This window comes from Leptonychotes weddellii, chromosome 7, assembly GCF_054177405.1.
Source record: "Leptonychotes weddellii isolate Sample4059 chromosome 7, ASM5417740v2, whole genome shotgun sequence".
NCBI classification, from domain to species: Eukaryota; Metazoa; Chordata; class Mammalia; order Carnivora; family Phocidae; genus Leptonychotes; species Leptonychotes weddellii.
Window position 1 is genome coordinate 116,326,146 of NC_138375.1, and position 20,959 is coordinate 116,347,104.

The 20,959-nt window shown below is 40.1% G+C and overlaps 1 protein-coding gene across 2 annotated transcripts in view; it reads left to right on the top strand.

Moving 5' to 3' along the window:
- Positions 1-2,143: 2,143 nt before the first annotated feature.
- The window catches only part of AFF4 (ALF transcription elongation factor 4), a 91,000-nt gene continuing 72,184 nt past the window's right edge, over positions 2,144-20,959 (top strand). For both annotated transcript variants that reach the window (XM_081827066.1, XM_081827065.1), the window contains exon 1: positions 2,144-2,514. The gene's annotated coding sequence lies outside the window, so the exon portion shown is untranslated. The remainder of the gene's footprint in view (positions 2,515-20,959) is intronic.

The following is a 20,959-nucleotide window of genomic DNA, read 5'->3' on the forward strand; positions in this document are numbered from 1 at the left end:
CGCATAGTTTAGATAAGGATCAAACAGGGGCTGACTGCTCCATTTTTAAAGGGTCTCATGACTGCCTGTAAATCTCACTGATAATTAATATCCAGCCAAATGATAAGCACCAGAGAAATCTTCCAAAACTAATCTTACTAGTAGAAATTCGAGGAAGACGTTTATGATGTAATACTCCTTGCACGCCCTTGAGCTCTAAGCAGATCACCCCTGGCTTCATACAACAAAAGTGCAGCTCCTTGCCCACAGCTCCTGTTCTCATGCTATAATAATAAGCACCTTTTTGCACCAAAAACGTCTCAAGAATCCCTGACCATTTGCTTGTGGCCCCACATCAATATGGAAAGATATCCAGGATATTTTAAGTGAAAAAAGGAAAGAACTTAACAGTGTATATAGTATATTATCTTTCCTGTAAAAAGAAGTACAACTGTTTTTTTTTTTTAATATTTTATTTATTTATTTGAGAAAGAACATAAGCTAGGGGAGGGAGGAAGAGGCAGGGAGCCCAACACGGGGCCCAATCCCAAGGACCCTGGGATCATGACCTGAGCCGAAGGCAGATTGCCAACCGACTGAGCCACCCAGGCGCCCCTGTATAACTGTATTTTCATGTTTATTGATAACATCTCTTGGGAGGGATACATTAGAACATGCATAAATATATGCTAAATGATTGCCTCCAGGACTATGGTAGCTGAAGAGCAGGGATGGGAGCAGGAATTCTTTTTCACTCTATTTCGTCAGAGTGCTTTTTGAATTTTGCATTAGTATACTTCCTCATTTTATAGACATATAAAGATAAAATCTATATAGATATAAACAGTGAAGCTTAAAAAATAATAGGTGGTCAATTCAGAATTTTAAAAAGAAAAAAATTGTATTTCTATTGATGTTGGTGAATTACCATTTGTTAGGGCTGATGAAAGCATTTTCTTTTTTTTTAAAAAAAAGATTTTATTTATTTATTTGAGAGAGAGCAAGGATGAGAGAGAGAGAGAGAGAGAGAGCGCAGGTGCACAAGCATGGGGGAGGGGTAGAAGGCGAAGCAGACTCCCTGCTGACCAGGGAGCCAGATGAGGGACTCGATCCCAGGATCCTGGGATCATGACCTGAGCAGAAAGCAGATGCTTAACAGACTGAGCCACCCAGGCACCTGATAAAAACATTTTCATACGCACATTCCTCATAATACTTTATCACAAAGCTCCTCAAAAACCTTGAACCTTATCAAAAGCAATCTTCAAAATGCTTTCTTCAAAATTAGCAGAAAGTAAACAAAACAAAATAAGACAACACAGCTTCCTGAAGCTTCCTCACAGAAAGAAAACAGGTGAGAGGCAGGAGATTATAAAGTGTTTTTCAAATGATGAGCCAGAGGTAGTTTCTCTGAACAATTACCAAACTGGGTTCTATGAGACCCTTTGAAAATCCTGTCTGCTCTGTAACTATTATTTCACCCTCAATTAAATTATAGCTTGCCCTGACGGGCAGGATGTTAAGAGATGAAGGAAAGTGTTGAAAATGATATCCTGAAGAACAGTCTTAGTGGCAGAAAATGTTTCGATGACGAACAAAAAGGGCTGGCGAGGCTTCATGGGAGAAGCTCAAGGGAGGTTCCAAGCATCTTCCTGCAGTGAGTCCCTGGAGACTTCCTTTCTCTGCCGACCTGTTGAGGGCCGCTGGCCTCGGGGCACCGACGTCAGCACCGGGAAGCCGGTCTAGGGGGCTTCGGGTTCGGCCAGACCCCCGCCAGGGGCGGACGGCCTGACCCCCGTCACCTGAGCCCCAGAACCGGTCCATCCGGCTCGGCCCGTCCCCGCCCTTCCGAACCTCGGTAGCGGCTACGTGCACAGGAGGGTGTGATCTGCAGGCCCGGTCCTGCCCGACCGCCCTGCCCTGCGCGGCCGCGGGACCCAGGAGCTCGGGCCCAGGCCACCGGGGCCGGTGCTCCGCCTGTCCGGGGTCGTCCGACCCGACAGCCGCGCACGTCACCGCCCCCGTGTCGCCTCCCGTCACCGCAGGCCCCGCGGCCCCGCAGTCCCCCAGCTTTTCTGGCGGGGAGGGGCGAGGCGTCGCCACGTGACGCCTCGCCCCCGCCCGGCCCTGGTCACGTGGGTGGCACGGCCGCTGCGTCAGTCACAGTCCTGGCTGCGGGAGCCGAGTCGCCGTCGCCGCCGCCGCCTCCAGCGGACGGGGCGGGGATCCCGGTGCCAGGTCCTTGTCGGCCCGCCCCTGCCGCCTCAGTCGGCCGTCCCGGGCTGGGCCCGACCGTCATGGAGCGGGGCGGGACCTCCGCCTGCTCCGTGTGAGGCGCGTCGCCGCCGCCCCCGCCTGCGCCTTTCCAGCCCTCCCGAACCCCCGCCGCCGCCCGGAGCCCCTCGCCCTTGGCAGCCTGTCGCCGCCCCCCTCCCCCCGGGCGGGTTCGTATGCGCGTCCGGTGAAGGTGCAGGCCCGGCGCCGCCGCTGCCGCAGCTGGGAGATGGTTCGGGCCTAGCGGAGCAGGGATTGGAGGTGAGACGGGCCGACGAAACTGACTGAGGGCCGGGCCGGGCCTGGCCGCCGGGTGGGGGTGGGGGAGACGGAGCACAGGGTCCGCCTGGGGGCTCGGGGAGACCTTCCAGGCCAGGGCTGCTCGATCCGGCTTCGCCCCTTTTCTTCCCGTTTCACCCCCCGCCCTCGGAAAAAATAAATAAATAAATAAATAAGGCTAACCCATCCTAACAAATATTCCCAGAAATCCATCGTTTCGCCGTTTCTCCTTTCCGCTTTCGTTTCTTAATTCGTTCCTGCCCTCAGAAAATTCCGTCGACTGATTTGTTACTTTTTAATACCCTCTTCAATTGGAAGTTATTTCTAGTTAAAGAGAAAATGGGCCTAGATTCTGGCTATCATTACCCAACTAGTTCTCGCTTTCCCTCTCGCGATCCTGCGCACGTCTCCCCCCAACCCCCACCTTCTCTGCAAAAAAAAAAAAAAAAGGAAAAAAATTTTCCACCTTCGTCTAGCGAAGGGGATTAACTAAAAATGAGAAGGTGGGGGGTGTAATACTTGAATACCCCCCATAACTTCGCAATCGTTCTGTTACCCCGATAGCTCGTATTTGGATATTGATGTTTAGGCCTTTCCTCCAGCTTGCCTGTGCCCGGGGTTAATCTCGTAATTGACGTCAGTGCTTTGTTCCTTCCACTTTGCTGTTCCTTCCACTCTTTGAGAATGGATCATGGGGTATAGGACTTTGAGGAGTATCCTTATTGCTTTTTCTCTCACAATAGATATCATTTATAGGAAGTTGAAAGTACAAATCTGAAATGCTCTTGTGTGGAGTTCAAGTAAGACGAAGAGTTCGATTTAGGGTTCTCGTAGTCAGTTGCAATTCAGAATTGTACGATCTCTTTCCTGATGGCCTTATGGAAATTTTAATCTAAGGCCAATCCCTTTTCCAGTGACCGGTATTTGTCTTGACGGAATCTAAGCTGTAGGTGTCTGTGAATAAGATGTTTGTAAATGTGACGTTTTAAAATATGTGTTGATTTTTTAGGACTCAGGTGTTAAAAGCTCAAAGCTTTGTTTCCATATTGATTCTGCAAAGCTTTGTAAAGTGCTTTTTTAAATTTAACTGTACTTTTATCAAAATTGAAATATTTATGAGAATTTTCTTAATTTGGCATTTGATAAGGAGCCTTTGTGGCCTGCGAATCTGCTTGGAATCATCTTTGGTCATATGTGCATAAAGAAGTGTTGGCAAGTGGCCACTTGGTTTTTAACAAAGCTGGCTTCTTTAAATTTCTCAGGTTTATTTTCCTTATTCATCACTGCATCTTTCATTCTCTAAACATTTAAAAAAAACCCTCAAGAAGTTATTTTTAATTATCTTTTAGAGTCACTACCTGGACGCAATATATGTATTTTTTTAATATCACCAATTTCATTCAGTTTGTGGTGGCTTGCGTGCTGATGACTTTGGTTTTGTTAGCTCTGCAGGAACAGTAGGCAAATTCTACTTTAAATAAAATTTTGCGTCAAGTGGGGACAAGATAGCATGTCTGTGAATGACCCAACCTTTACTGTCTGGTAAAAAAAAAAAAAAAATCTTAGCTGTGTTAATTGGAAAGTGCTCTACAGTTTTGGGGTGTAAAGATGATTGTACAGTGCTTTGGTGAAGCTCTGTAATTAAGAATTCCTAAAGATATAATATTTTCATTCAGATTCACTTTCTACTTGTCAGATGACATATATTCTCTGTGTTCTTGAGTTATTGTATGCCGTTTGTAACAGTTGATACATTCTCCTTTTGTATTGTAATTTTCTTATAGGTCTCTTATAGTGTGTTTAGAACACGAACTATATATCTCTCCATATCCTCCCCAGTATTTTACACAACTATTAGGTTGAATTTGAATATGATATCCAACCTAAATTTCACAAAAGGGTAATCTAAAGATCAAGTGATCAGTATTTGAAGGGGAAAAAGTGACTATCAGCTGCAGAAGATGACAGAAGATGAAGCCTTCTAAAAGTTGTTTATTTTACCTGTTTTGAAGAGTTAAGGTAAATGTCATGGCTTTATGTGTACCTGAGAGGAACAAAGAAAACAGGTATTTCTTCTTTTGTGGCCATCTACTGGTTTAGAATGGAGTCCAAAATGTACGAGGCCTTCTCTTCATAGTATTTTTCATAAAGTCTGAGAGGTGTTCTTATAAGTATTGAAGACATACCTGGACAATGATCCAGAAGTGCAGTGTGTACTATAAAAGTTGATGACTTAGGTTTTATTTTTTTATTTTATCTCTATTCTCCGGTAGCTTACTATTAAAACTTTCCTTGTGTCAACTATACTCAAAAAAATTTTTTTTAACTTTCCTGTATAAGGTACAGGTTTCCCAGCTTTTGAACTCCCAATCCTCATTATATTTTACTCATTTCCTTTTTCATTTCCTCTGATAAGTTGGAATGATTATGTTTGATTTCTGGGAGGGTGTGTGCCAGTCTTAGTTATTGTGAAATAAGGTGTAGTCAGTGATTAAAGACTGCTTAAAGCTAACCTCACTCTGCTGCTTTTTCCTTTGCTTTAAGAAAAGCACCCCTACTTGAAGTAAGTTTTTATACTCATCTAGGTTGTTTGAAGTGATACTCTAGTACATGGAAGAGGATGTAATAAACATGACAGTTACTGAGTTTTGGCTGGTCATCTGCATTCCTGTTTGTCTTGATGTTCATTTTCACTAGCATCATATCCTAAGAATTTTAATGGTATTGGCATACAGAAAATATTAGAACCACTGAATTCATTTTCAAAATATTCCCGAAGCATTTTAACGTTGGGACTACTTATTAATTCTGTTTTTGAAGGAAAAAATATTAAACTCTACCTTCTTCAAATGGCTAAAATTCAAAACTCAAGAAACAAGTGTTGGTGAGGATGTAGAGAAGGAGGAACCCTTGTGCGCTGTTGGTGGGAACGCAAACTGGTGTGGCCACTGTGGAAGACAGTATTTCCTCAAAAAATTAAAGATAGAACTATCCTACAATCCAGAGATCGCACTACTGGGTATTTACCCAAAGAATTTGAAAACACTAATTCAGAGGGATATATATACCCCTATGTTTATTGCAGATTATTTGCAATAGCCAAACTATGGAAGCAGCCCACGTATCCATTGATATACATATATATGTATGTGTGTGTATATATATATGCATATGTATATATATCCATTCATACATATGTAGACGCACACATACACAATGGAATGTTACTCGGCCATAAAAAGGAATAAAATGTTTCCATTTGCTATTTGCAGCAACATGGATGGAGCTAGAGGGGATAATGCTAAGCGAAATAAGTCAGAGAAAGAAAATACCATCTGATTTCACTTACGTGGAAATTAAGAAGCAAAACAAATGAACAAAGGAAAGGAAAAAAAGACAAACCAAAAAACAGACTCTTAACTCTAGAGAATAAGCAGATGGTTACCAGAGGGGAGGTGGGTGGCAGGAATGGGTGAAATAGGTGAAGGGGATTAGGAATGCACTTGTCTTTTTAAAACATTTTTATTTTAATTCCAGTATAGTTAACATATAGTGCACTGTGCAAGAGGAGTGCACTTGTCTTGATGAGCACCTGAGTAATGTATGGAACTGTTGGATCGCCATATTGTATACCTGAAACTAATACAGCATTGTGTGTTAACTACAGTAGAATTAAAAAAAAAAAAAAAAAGAATTGGTAGATACAACTAAAAAATATCTACCTGCTTCATCAGCTATACTTTATTTAAAAATTTGTAACCTGAGGCATGTTCTGAGGGAAGGCATTTCATGTAACTTTACCTCGGTTGGAGTGCCAAATAAACCATGGTGGTGGCTTTTAGGTGGGTAGACAAAGCTTATTATTGGGTACTATTTTAAACTGATTTTTTTCGATTATTTCCTAGGATGGGTAAAAGAACCTTGTGCATTGTGTTTCCAAAGTTATGTGTGTGTGGTAGGGGAAATCAGGGATTGACATGGATAGATTGCCCTAGAAAGCCGGTATGGTTTTGCTACCAGTTACTGTCGTGACCTATCCTGGGACTGTGTTCCCTGGAGCTTAAGGGCTAAATGGCTGTCATGATTTTGTTAAGTTAGAGATGCCTAGTGGGTTATGATTTTTCACTTTGACTTTGCTTTTCTTCTCATTATGGTAACACCAGTTTTATGGAGAGGTGAGTATAAGCCAGTGCTCTGCATTGACAGGCCTTCCCACCTCTTTGCAGTTGCTTCCATTTCTTCCATCTGGAATATCACTTTTCCTTTCTTGTTCTCTACCTATTAAAATTTCACTGTCTTTTAAGGCCCGGTGCAAATACTGTTGCCTTCCTAAAGTTTTGCTTGACTCCCCTCCCTACTCCTTTGGCACCTAGCACCTTTGAATCCCTGCATCACTCTGTTATCTCTCTTATTTGTTTTGTTAACTATGGGACCATAGTCTGCTGGGTGACATCCAGCACAGTGTATCAGGGAAGACATCTAAGTAAAATAAAGACTGTTTAATACTGTTTCAATATGTATTTCTTAAAGAATAAGGATTAAAATAATAATCCAACCTTTCACTGAGGAAATTAACACTAATTCCTTAGTATCATCATGTATCTAGTCAGTGTGCAAATTTCCCTGATTACAGTTTTTGTTTTAACAGTTTGTTTGAATTAGGAGCCAAATGAGATTGTATCTTTTTGTTCTTATTCGTGTTTCTATACATTTGTTAAAGAAGCCATGTCTTTGCCCTATGAGAATTCTCACCATCCAGATTGTGCTGATTACATCCCTGTGGTTTCATGTAATATGTTCCTCAGTCCCTTTTTTTCCTGTATATTAGTAGTTACATCTAGAAGCTTAATCTGATTGAGGCTTGAATTTTTATTTTTAAGTAAACTCTGTGCCCAACATTGAGCTTGACTTCAGGACCTTGAAATCAAGAGTCACATGCTCTACTAACTGAACCAGCCAGGCACCCTGAGGCTTGATTTTTTTTTTTTTTTTTTAAGATTTTACTTATTTATTTGACAGGGAGAGACACAGCGAGAGAGGGAACACAAGCAGGGGCAGTGGGAGAGGGAGAAGCAGGCTTCCCGCAAAGCAGAGAACCCGAGGCGGGGCTCGATCCCATGACCCTGGGATCATGACCTGAGCCGAAGGCAGATGCTTAACGACTGAGCCACCCATGTGCCCCTTGAATTTTTTTTTTAAATGGCAAGATTACTTCATGGGTAGTGTTGTGTACTTCCTCTACACTCTTAAACCTTCAGCCTGGCTTCTCATCTTACCAGTGAAGTTGCTATTACCAAGGCCACCTGTGACTTCTGTATTTCCAAATTGCATAGTCATTGCTTACTCCTTTACCTCTTCTCTGCTAGCTTTTGTTTTAAAGATTTTATTTATTTATTTGAGAGAGAGAGGAGAGAGCATGATCAGGGGGAGGGGCAGAGAGAGAAGGAGACTCCCCACTGAGCTGGGAGCCCAACATGGGGCCAGATCCCAGAATCCCGGAATTATGACCTGAGCTGAAGGCAGAAGCTTAACTGACTGAGCCACCCAGGCACCCTCTGCTTGCTTTTGTTAACCATTTTCTCCTTGATACTGTTTTCTTCCTTGACTTTTATGACTCCCTTTTCTGCCTTTCTGCCTACCAGTTGCTTTTTTGCAGACTGTTAATTCTGCTAATCCCTTGATATCGATAGTTCTGGATTTTAGCCTTGGCATTCTTGATTTCACTCTTGTGGGTGATCTCATCCATTTATATTGCTTCAGCTACCATCTTTAAGTGTTTTGTGGGAACCAGAACTCTTTCATTCAACTGAATACCTCCCTTTAGATTGCTCGTAGGGACGTTGTTTTAGTTAGGAGAGTGACATACATAACTTAAGCAAAAAAGAATTTGTTGAGAACATATCAGGTATCCAGTGAATTCTAAGAAAGGCAATCAGCCCATAGGAGGACAGCTAGAACTCAGTAACAGGTGGATCCAGGGGCTGCAGATGTGGTTAGGAATATCTCTTTAGGGACGCCTGGGTGGCTCAGTTGTTCAGCATCTGCCTTCGGCTCAGGTCATGATCCCAGGGTCCTGGGATCAAGCCCCTCATTGGGCTCTCTGCTCTGCGGGAAGCCTGCTTCTCCCTCTCCCACTCCCCCTGCTTGTGTTCCCTCTCTTCGCTGTGTCTCTGTCAAATAAATAAATAAAATCTAAAAAAAAAAAAAAAAGGAATGTCTTTATTGCTCAATAGATGCTCTTTGTGTGTTCAGTTAGTTCTCCCTTATTACAGACCAACTTTAAAACTTATTAATGTCTTTTGAGTTGTAAATTTTACATCTGTTACTATCAGAGACTGTCTTGACTCTCAATCCCAGTTCCAGGAAAAGGACTCATTAGGTTATATGTCCACCTCTGGACCACAGGGGGCTACACTGTAATAACATGCTCTAACTGCAGCATTCCAGAGAAGTGGAATAAAAGGCACTCTAAAACATAGTTGTCCCCCTCATTCATTCCATGGCTATTTAATACACACACAGCCCTACTTTTTCTTATATTTATATACTTAGTATTTTTTAACCATACTCTTAACTATCTGTATATACCAGCAAATACCCTCAACTCTTCAATGGAGACAACCCAAATTCTATCTCGCTAACACGTCCAGAGGTCATTGTTCTCTGAGTCCAGATTCGAAAGGTGATATCCTTCGTTAATTGGGTCTAGATATGCTTCGTCAATGTCTGAAAATTATGGGCTAAATACTAAATTTAATCATCCCTGACATAACTGATACACAGTTGTGGAAGAAAAAAACAACAAAACTAAAACTCTTAGGGAGGGGATGGGAGGGGAGAGGAAGGCATCATTGTTCCAAAACTAGTACCATATCTTGCTGGGCAGGTACAGTGTAAGGTAAATGTTAAAACCAGCCAGTTACATGGGCCTTCATTTGTTGACCTACTTCCTTGCAAATGGAGTGAGTTCTTTGGTAAGCCAAATGAAGATTTTCAGTTGTCAGCTAGGATTATTTTCCTTGTCTATTGTTTTAAGTTAAGGTTAACACTGAGGATATCTGGAAGGAGTTTTATGGGAAGGCAGTTATGTGTTGTGTTATGTATCCTTAGCACAAGGATCAGTAAACTATGGTTAATAGGCCCAGTGCTCCCTTTTGTATGGCCTGTGAACTGAAAGTGGTTTTTACATTTTTAAATGGTGAGAAAAAATCATAATATTTTGTGGCCTGTGAAAATTATAGGAAAGTCAAATTTCAGTGTCCATAAATAAAGTTTTAGTAGAACACAGATAACATACCCATTTGTTTCTGTATTGTTTGTAGCTCCTTTTGCTGCCACCATGACAGAGTGTGGTGACTGTAGGGCCTACAAAGCCTAAAATATTTACAATGTGGCTTTAAAAACGTTTGTCAACTCCTGTCTTAGCAGATCTGTGGTGGGTGCTTGGGTTTGAGGACTGTTTTAGGATTGAACAGTTAGTTACACAGTCCCTATTTACTGTGGTGGTAGTTAGGGTTTTTTGATTGTAGAATGTGTGTGTGTGTGTGTGTGTGTGTGTATGAATAGATATAAATAAATTAAATATATATATATAGGGGCGCTTGGGTGGCTCAGTATGTTAAACATCTAACTCTTGATTTTGGCTCAGGTCGTGATCTCAGGGTTGTGGGATCAGGCCACATCAGGCTCCACGCTCAGTGGGATGTCTGCTTGGGATTCTCTCTCTCCCTCTCCCTATGCCCCTTTCCCCCACCCCATGCACTCTCTCTCTCTCTCTCAAATAAATAAATAAATCTTTTTAAAAATATGTATATATGTACGTATAAAGCAGGTGTGGTCTGGGCATTGGCTTAGCTTTAGTTAGGGATTCAGACTTCATTGAACCCTTCAACTGTAACCTGAAGGTAGCGTAAACAGGGGCAAGAATTTCCAGAAAAGCTGGGGGAGAGGTAAGGCTAGAAGCTGATCAGGTAGTTTCTATAAGTGTTCATCATGTACAAATTAACTCTACAAATTAATCCTCTAACCCCCAAGTCTTCCACTTTTCCTGCCTTGGGGAAGGTAGCACTCTCATTGCTTTTTCCAGAAACCTGCAACTTGTCCTTGATTCCTCTGTTTACTTGTCACATCTGGCTGGTTCCAAGATTCTACTTCCTTAACATCTTTGAATCTAAACCCTTTCTCTACAGTATCTACATTTCTAGTATTACTGCCTTAATCCAGGCTTTCATTTCTCACCAGGATTGATTATTCCAACAGCCTTCTCATTTGCTTCCTTCCTTCTAGTAAAATGACCTACTCCACCCTGTATCATAGTAGTTTTTCCCTCTAAAATACAAGTCTGATTTCATCACTTATCTTCTTAAAACTCCTTAGTAGTGTTTGATTTTCTGTAGTATTCTTCTAACAGAGATTTTGCCAACATTAATGAGTTTTATGTTAACTTCTGAAGCACTCCTTTTAGCCAGCTACTCCCTTAGGAGTTTGTTGCTATGTTTAGATTTTGTTTATGATTGTGTGTGTGCCAAGTTATAATGCATTGTACTAATGATTTTGCAGTGGCTCAGACAAGGAGAGATGGTAAATAAAACTGGATCATGTCATGGTAGGTTGTTAATATAGGCAGGCCAAACCCAAAAGAACTCTGGCATTGTACTTAGCCTCATGTTTTCACTGTGAAATGTATCTGCTGGATCCCCTCTATATAATTAATCAATATGAAACAGTTTGTTTGCAGTATCAGTGTTTTGTTCCAAACCTCAGCAGTGATTATATTAAACACACATTTATGTAGATTTCAGTAAGGTACTAAACCACAAATGGACAAGATTGCCGGAGTTAACAAGTGAGGCTTCTTTAAAATTGACATTTAAGGACTGCTAGCTGGTATGGTAGTATGTGGTTGTATTTCCCTAAACTAGGAAATAAACATTTGCAGTTTAAATCCATTTAGTATAACATATTTGTAAGTATTTTCTTCATTAGTATTATTGAAGTCATGTTATAGAAGTGGTTTAATAATATAGAACCAGACCTGAGACTGCCTGTTCCAGGATGGAATACATCATTGGTCTAGTTTCTACAAAATAACATAATCTGTTACATTAATGTTATTTTAAATTTGTTTTGTATTTAATTTTTAAAATTTCAGTTTTACAGTTGCATAAGAGCTATAAACATAAAGAGTTCATACCTAATTTTATATTTACTATTGTTAACAGAATAAAGTCCACATTCAAGATCTAGGAGATTTTGTTTTCTTTGAATAGTTTAGATCTGAGAAACAAACCCCACAGGTCTAGTCTGCTCCCATATATCTCTCCAGTCTTACCTTTTATTTTGTACTCCCCCAACCCTATTTTCCAACTACACTTGATCTACCTCTTTTCCCTGTGTGTGCTGTGCTCTCTCTTCTGGTGGTTGCACTAGTTCTCTCTGCTTAGAACCAACCTCCCTCCCTCTCTTCCCTTCTTCCTGCCTTACCTTCCTCCTTCCCTCTGGCCATTTTTCTCTAGTCAGACTAGCTGCAACCAAATCTTGGAGATGAGGGTTACTTTAATTTTTTTTTGTTTATATCCTTGGCATTAGCCCAGTGTTTGGCACAGTAAACACATTGGTTAAGTAATTGTTGAATGAACTAGAATGTTAACATGTACTTTATATATAGTATAGGTCTATACTGAAGAGATAGGTTTTAAAATCAGAATTGTAAAGCCTTCAGAATTCCTTCCGAATTCTGTTTAAATATGTTACAAGTCTGAATTAGAAATTATTTTGAGGGGTGCCTGGGTGTCACAGTCGGTTAAGCATCTGACTCTTTGTTTTAGTTCAGGTCGTGATCTCAGTGTCGTGAGATCCGAGCCCTGCGTTGGGCTCTGTGCTCAGCATGGAGTCTGCTTGCAACTCTGTCTCGTTCCCTTCTGCCCCTCCCCAATGTGCACGCGCGCTCTCTCTCTTAAATAAATAAATCTTTGTTAAAAAGTAGATATAATTTTTAATCTCACTCACAATTTGATCTTTCAAAGTAAGTATTCTTTGTGCCATGATAAATAACTCAATTTGTGAGTTTCTGTTCCAATGATTAAAGAGCAATAGCCTTAAATGGCCTTAACCTTCTTAAAGCAGTATTCCTGTTTACATTTTAGTAGAACCTTATTAACAGAATATAGGGTAGGGGTGCCTGGGTGGCTCAGTCGTTAAGCGTCTCCCTTCAGCTCAGGTCGTTTTCCTGGGGTCCTGGGATGGAGCCCCGCATCAGGCGCCCTGCTCAGCAGGAAGCCTGCTTCTCCCTCTCCCACTCCCCCTGCTTGTGTTCCCTCTCTTGCTGTGTCTCTCTCTGTCAAATAAATAAATAAAATCTTAAAAAAAAAAAATTCTAACAGAACATAGGGTAGTTTAGGACTGGGGCTGATTTAAATTCATAAGCTTTGAGCATAGGCTTTTTTCATTCAGTACATTAGCTTTTTCCCTCCCACATTTATTTTTTTATTTTTATTTTTTAAAGATTTTATTTATTTACTTGACAGAGAGAGACACAGTGAGAAAGAGAACACAAGCAGGGGGAGTAGGAGAGGGAGAAGCAGGCTTCCTGCCTAACAGGAAGCCTGATGCGGGGCTCTATCCCAGGACCCTGGGATCGTGACCTGAGCCGAATAACGACCGAGCCACCTAGGTGCCCCCCTTCCACATTTTTTATAGTATTCTGAGGAACTAAATATATTTCAGGAAATCCAGGTACTTTGTTACCACCTGTCTTTCACATGTGCAAATAATGATGAAATTATTGAGGTAGTTCCTTTTTAGTGTAAACTCCAAGGAACCTTTGCTGTATAGTGTTTTTAAACTTTTGTTTAATGTGCTGTGTGCCTTTTTAAGTAAAAAAATTGCTTTTATTTTGCAGTTTGGACTTGTATTATTTTCTTTTGGCTTCCTCAGGTACTACAGATCTAAGCAGCCTCATAGTGCTCTGTTGAACAGATCATTTCTTTCTGGATGTTGTAGACTGAAACATTCAGTTTTTACACCTCAGTTTGCCAAGTATGATTCTGAGATTTTACAGTCTAGCACTTACATTTGGTGAACATTTGAAAGTACAGGGTTTAAGTAAAAATAGAAATTGATCATTTCTGTACATGTGTTTTTTTTATCTTGAACATATGTTGTTTTCCTTTTAGATAAACTCTTGTAGAAAAATTCCTTTAAAAGCAACAGAATTCATTTAGTATCAATATTAATGCTTTTATTGGATTGATAATATATTCAATGCGGTAAAAGGAAGGCCTACTCTCTTCTTTTTTTTTTTTTTTTTTTTTAAAGATTTTATTTATTTGAGAGAGAGAGAATGAGAGACAGAGAGCACGAGAGGGAAGAGGGCAGAGGGGGAAGCAGACCCCCCTGCTGAGCAGGGAGCCCGATGTGGGACTCGATCCCGGGATTCCAGGATCATGACCTGAGCCGAAGGCAGTCGCTTAACCAACTGAGCCACCCAGGCACCCTGGCCTACTCTCTTCTTGGTACCAGATATAACCAAAAGTCTTAGGAAATGGGAGACTATCTGTGGGTAGAAAACGAGGGGTGACATCATCTTCTGAAACCCAACTTTTAGTGAGTATTCCCACTGACTTTTTGACTCTTGGGACAGTAACGCTACAGTTGTGATCTTTATAAAATTCATCACTTGTTTTGAGTATCTGTTGTATGCCTGCCACTCTGTAAAGCACTGGAGGGGAAAGAGGGGTAAGTTCAAAGATACCTATAGTTCTTACTCTCTTAGAGGCTTATAATAAGGAGATGATTAGGGAGGGCAGATAGAATAGCAACAAATAATCCTAATGTAAGGCAAGTGTTAAGTGCCAAATGAGATACAAAGAAATGCTTTGGGAAGTAAGTAATTTTAGTGACGGAGGAACCTTGGAGGGCTTCTTGAAGGAAGTGGGATATGTGGTAAACTTTGAAATGTATGTATTTAGAAATGGGGAGAAGGAAGGACATTCTAATTAGAAGGACTAGTTTGAGTAAAGATCTGGATCTGAACGTGTGTAGGTTATTTTCAGGCTCAGATAAACCCTGAAGGTGTTATAGAAATGGCTGAGAATTGAACTGTGGGCAGTTTTAAATCCTGGGATGAGAACTTTGGACTTAGATTTTTCATAGAGCTTGGAGTTGTTGATGACTTTTAAGCAGAAGAATGTCTTGAGTAGGTCTGTTTTATGAAGATATAAAAGTAATTATCAATGCATACATTACAGAAGTTTCCAATAAGAGACCTTTGTGGGTTTTAGATATTTGCGTGCTTTTAAAGTAAGAAGCTGAGTCAAAAGGTTGTTTTCTTCTTTATAAAAGGAACTGTAAGCTCTCAATTTTAACTATTCTCTCCGCCCATTTATTCATCTTCCAAGATGAAAATAGACTTCTCAATTTATTTGTCCATATGCTTTGGTAGTAACAATTTTTGAGACAAGTTTAAACTAGTTAAATTTCGTTTACATGTATCTCAAATATTAGTAAAAGCACAAGAAGTATATTTGATTTGGTTTTGATTCTAAAATAGCTACATGGCGTGTAAAACCGTGCAGGACTACTAGGAGAAGAAGCCTGTAGTATTATTATTGAGAGAAACATTATCTAAAGGGAGGCAGCTGCTTACAAGTAATATGAATAGTCATATGCTTACCCTTAAGTGTGAGCATATTTGTATATGTAATAAATATTTCTTTTCTTGAATTGAGGTTTAAAGTTGTCTAATATTTTTATTTTATTTTATTTTAAGTAGGCGCCACACCCAACATGGGTCTTAAAGCCACAACCCTGAGATTAAGAGTCACAGTCTCTACCAACTGAGCCAGAGAGGTGCCCCTGACCACTGTCTAGTGTTTTAAAAAGAATAGGTTTATCAGTAATCAGTTTGGAAAATACTGTTTCAAATTAGTTACTGCACAGTTGAATGTCTGCTTGATAATGTAACATACATTGATCGTGGTACTGTTTGGCCCCTAAGGTGAGGAAATAAAGTTTTGCTGTATCAGCAAAAGCTTCGAGAGGAAGTGAATTGAGTTATAGTTATAGAATCAGGTTGTATAGCTTGACAGGTGAGTAAAGAAATGTGTTTCAATTCTGGTTGATCTAAAATAATGCAAATGTTGGGCGCCTGGGTGGCTCAGTTGGTTAAGCGACTGCCTTCAGCTCAGGTCATGATCCTGGAGTCCTGGGATCGAGTCCCGCATCGGGTTCCCTGCTCAGCAGGGAGTCTGCTTCTCCCTCTGACCCTGCCCCCCTCATGCTCTCTATCTCATTCTCTCTCTCAAATAAATAAATAAAATCTTTAAAAAAATAAAAAAATAAAATAAAATAATGCAAATGTTAAGTGTCTGCTGAATTAAAATTTGTTGCAGATGGTGTCTGATTTTAGTGTAATTATGAGTATTAGTTATTCCAATTTTGAAATACTGGTATTTTGTGGTATCAGGTAAAGACTATCATGATCTTCAGGTATTATTTTGTAGTAAGTGAGATAACTGTTCCTTTCTAACCAGGCCATGAAGTTCATTAGTTTACTTACTCAAGTCATTGTCCACTAGGTTATGTTTTAGGTATGCATTGCTGCACACAGTACACATTCCCTGATCATCATCTAGTGGGAGAGGAAATATTAATGACCATCAAAAGAAGTGTATAGTTAATTGTGATAAAGTACTATGAAGGAAAAGGGAGTTGTCCACATGAATTTCCTGAAGCTGAAAAGAGCACTACAAGTTCAAATAAATAAATAAATAAATACCAACCGACCCTTGGTGGGAACTGGGAAGGGAGGGTCGTAAGATATAAAATAAATCTGATGAGATAGGTGGGAGTCACATCAAGTAGGAAGTCAGATCATTGCTTTGTAGGCCGTATCAAGGACTTAAAGTTTATCCTAACGTAAATGGAAAGCTTGTTAAAAATTTTTAAGCAGGGGTTGGGTGACCCGATCTGGTTTGTGTTTTAAAAAGATCACTTTGGCTGCTGTATGAAATACGAATTAGCTAGAGAACAGGGGAACCAAGAATCCAATTAGAAGGCTGTAGCCTTTGTTCAAGCTGTAAAGTGATGACTTGTTTTGAACAGTGGCTGTGGAGAAAGTAGTAAACAGATAAATTCAAAATATATTTAGGGAGGGGACGCCTGGGTGGCTCAGTTGGTTAATAGGCATCTGTCTTCTGCTCAGGTCATGATCCCAGGGTCCTGGGATCGAGTTCCTACAAAGGGCTCCTTTCTCGGTGGGGAACCTGCTTCTCCCTCTGCCTGCCGCTCCTCCTGCTTGTGCATGCTCTCTCTCTCTCTCTCTCTGACAAATAAGTAAAGTCTTAAAAAAAAAAAAAAAAAGGGCACCTGGGTGGCTCAGTTGCTTAAGCAACTCCCTTCAGCTCAGGTCACGATCCCGGAGTCTGGGATCGAGTCCCGCATCTTCCTGCTCAGTGGGGAGTCTGCTTCTCCCTCTGACCCTCCCCCTCTCATGCTCTCTCTCTCTCAAATAAGTAAATAAAATCTTTAATATATATGTACTTTGCATATATATTAATATATATATTCAAAGAACATGAGCAAACAGGTTCTTTATCTCAAAAGAGAGTGTGATAATAGTGCGTATTTGGGTATTTTTATTGTAGGAATATAGATAGTATTTTTTTTTTTAAGATTTTATTTATTTGACAGAGAGAGACACAGCGAGAGAGGGAACACAAGCAGGAGGGGTGGGAGAGGGAGAAGCAGGCTTCCCGTCGAGCAGGGAGCCTGATGCGGAACTCGATCCTAGGACTCCGAGATCATGACCTGAGCCGAAGGCAGACACTCAACGACTGAGCCACCCAGGCGCCCCTATAGATAGTATTTTAAGCCATGAGATTGAAGGGAAAGAATGTAGACTGAATCAGAGTAAGACCCATGGCTGAGCACAGAGAAGTACCGGTTTTTGAGAAGTTTGGTAGGTAGAATGCGAGGAGACAGAGGTGATGGGATAACTGGGAGGGCTGGGGTTACAGAAGCCAAGAGTATATTAAGGAGCGAGCCTGGGTGTTTACTTCCTGCCTTTGATGCTGTGTTGCGGTCCAAGTTGAGTGAGCTTTGGAGGTATCCAGAGGAATTCCAGTGTTTGCTGCAGTAACCTCATCAGCCCAAGAGGGTGAACATTTGACTTCCACTTGAATTAAATCGGATTTAAAAAAAAAATACTTTATTTAATTGAAAAAGAAAGAGCATGAATGGGGGAGGGGGCAGAGTGAGAAGCAGACTCCCCACTGAGCAGGGAAGTAGAGAATCACCAAGAGTCCTTTTGAGAAGCTTGGCCATGAACGAGAACAGAGAAGAGATAGAGTGATATCTGGAGGAGAGATACAGGGTTGGGGAAGTCTTTTTATTTTTTTAAAGAAGAATATGCTTTTTTTTTTTTTTTTTAAGAAGAATATGTTTAATGCTACTGGAAAGGATTCATGAGAGAGGGAGAAGTTGAAGTTGCTAGGGAGAAGTCAGTAATTGTTAAAGATCTAGGAGAAGATAGCAAAATGGGCATACTTGTTCTTTCACAGGAGAGAGAGAAGTTCTGTTTTTTAACCAGAGGAAAGAAGAGAAGGGATGCAGATACTGGTAGTTCGAGGAAAGTTGATGATTGATAAGAAGATTTCTCTCTTACCTTTTTTTTTTTTTTTTTTGAGAGAAAGGGAGGGGTAAGTGGGGAGGGGCAGATGGAGAGGGAGAGAGAGAATCTCAAGCAGGCTCCATCCTCAGTGCGGAACCTGATCCTGGGCTCCATCCCACAAACCCATACAAACCCATGAGATCATGACCTGAGCCTGTATCAAGAGTCTGACACTTAACCAACTGCGCCACCTAGGCACCCCTCTCTCTCATCTTTAATATTCTATTTTTAGTCTTTGTCCAGTAAGACAAGGTCATTTGTGGAATGCAAGTTAGGAGAGAGAGTCCTAGGACTCCATGAAAATATTTGTGAGGAATAGGAAAGAGCATCCATCTGCAAAAGATAGTAAAATTTTGGGAAGCTTTGAGGGCCTAGTTGAGAGTGAGTTATGAAAAATGATTATGAGAAATTCAGATAATATATAAAGATACGATGAAGAAAGCACAAGTAGATAGAATTATCTTTACTTCCATGTGTTTCATGACAGTATTTTAAACCTAAAGGCTGTGGAAGTCTCATGACTGATGTTGGGGCAGAGGTCTTTCTCTGCAAAATAGTTTTGGGACCTGATGTTTTGTTACTAGTGGCTTTGATCTCCAGGTGTACAATCTTTGTTTCCCCGCCTTTTAGGAATTAACCTCTTCAGATTCATTGTGATCTTAGCTGAAGTCTCATTTAGACTTTTGGAGTTTAAATCATTTGATAATCTGGTAGTGGAATGGCTCTGTTTATCAGCAGTATAGTTCTAAGACAATAATTGAAAAAAACCGTCATAATAGGTTCTGAACACCACTTGTAAGAAGCAAGTTAAAGGTCACATTTTACTTTTTAAACTTTTTAAAATAAAAAAATTTAAAGTGTGCCTGGGTGGCTTAGTTGGTTGTGTCCGACTCCTGATCTCAGCTCAGGTCTTAATCTCAGGGTCGTGAGCGTGGAGCCTACTTAAAAAAAAATTAAATTTAAAATGCTATAAACTAATACATGTGTTTATTAAAAGATTACAGAAGATAAATTTCTGGCTCATTGGGAATGCACATTAAAACTTTACTGTGTGCTTACTGTAACTTTTACTGTAAAAGATATGTAACACAAAATTTATTATTTTAATCATTTTAAGTGTATAACTCAATGGCATTAAGTACATTCACAGTGTTGTGCAACCATCAACACTGTCTATTTACAGAATTTTTTTCATCATCCCAAACAGAATCTCTAAGCCCATTAAACCTAATTCCCCATTCCTCCTTATCCCCAGCTCCTGGCAACCACAATTTTACTTTCTCTCTGAGTTTGCCTTTTCTTTGAACCTCATGTAAGTGGAATCCTATAGTATTTGTCTTTTTCTGACTGGGTCATTTCACTTTGTGTAATATCCTCAAGGTTCATCCATGTTGTAGCATGTCAGAATGTCCTTTTTAAAGGCTGAATAATGTTCCATTGTATGTATATGCCACATTTTGTTTATCCATTCATCTTTTGATGGGCACTAGAGTTACTTCTACCTAGTGATTGTTGTGGATAGTGCTGCTGTGAACATGGGTGTACAAATATCTGAGTTCCTGCTTTCAGTTCTTTTGGGTATAGACTTAGGAGTGTAATTGCTGGATCACATGAAATTCTGTGGTATACTTTTTGAGTAACCCCCAAACTCTTTTCCACTGCAGCTGCACCATTTTACATTCCCACCAGCAATGCACAGGGTTCTGATTTATCAACATTCTTACCAACAGTTGTTATTTTTTTAATTTTAATTTTTTGAAAATAGCCAAAAGGTGTGAATATGCAGTTCACAGAAGAAGAACTATAAATGGCTAAGTAACACACAAAATAGGTGCAATCTAACTATCAGGAAATTCAGTAGAATGCAGTTGACTGTGAGGGACTATCTGTGTTTGATTCTCCATTTTATCCCTAGCTCCTAGCACAGTGCCTAGCGATAGTAGATAGGCTCATATATTTGTTGAGTAAATGAAATTGAGTTTTTGCCCTCTTGGATTGGTGGCACAATTTAAAAAGACTCCAAATGCCTAGGATTGAAAATGTCATGATTAAAGTGCACAGTCTTGTATTTTGTTGGTGGGATTGTCCATTGATACAGTCTTTTTGGAAAGCAATCTAGTGATGTACATTAAAAGGGTATAGCATGTACCCTTTGACTCCGCAATTCCACATCTAGAAATTAATCTGAAACTAAAATAGTTTCATATACAAACGTTCTGTAATGTTTGTAATACTAAATTCTGGACATAACCCAGTTATCTATCAGGTGTTTTCTGGTTAAATGAATACTATACAGTCACTAAAAGAATGAAAAATCGTATGTCTTAATGTGGAATTAAGTTCATTGTTTATTAAACTTATTCTTAAATAAGAATTGTATGTGTAGTAATTTTTGCATGTATATGACTATATATGACTCCTCACACTATTGTTTATTTCAAGGGAGTGAAATTATTGGTGACCTTTAATTTCTACTTTATATTAACCATATTAGAGTTTTTGAGAAAGAGTATTACTTTTATAGTTGGAAAAACAAAACCATTAATGTTTATCTCTTTTGAAAAATGCGTAGGTGGAAGAATACGCCTTATTCACATTTATAGGAACAGCCAAAACATTTACTGAGGGCCAAGAAAGAAGATACAGCTAAATAGGGAGACCTCCTATTTCTTGTGTATGAAAACTGCGTATTCACATTTCAGTTTTCTGGTGTTTAGCTTGTGAGAGTGTTAGTTGTCACATTCTGATGTTAGTTGA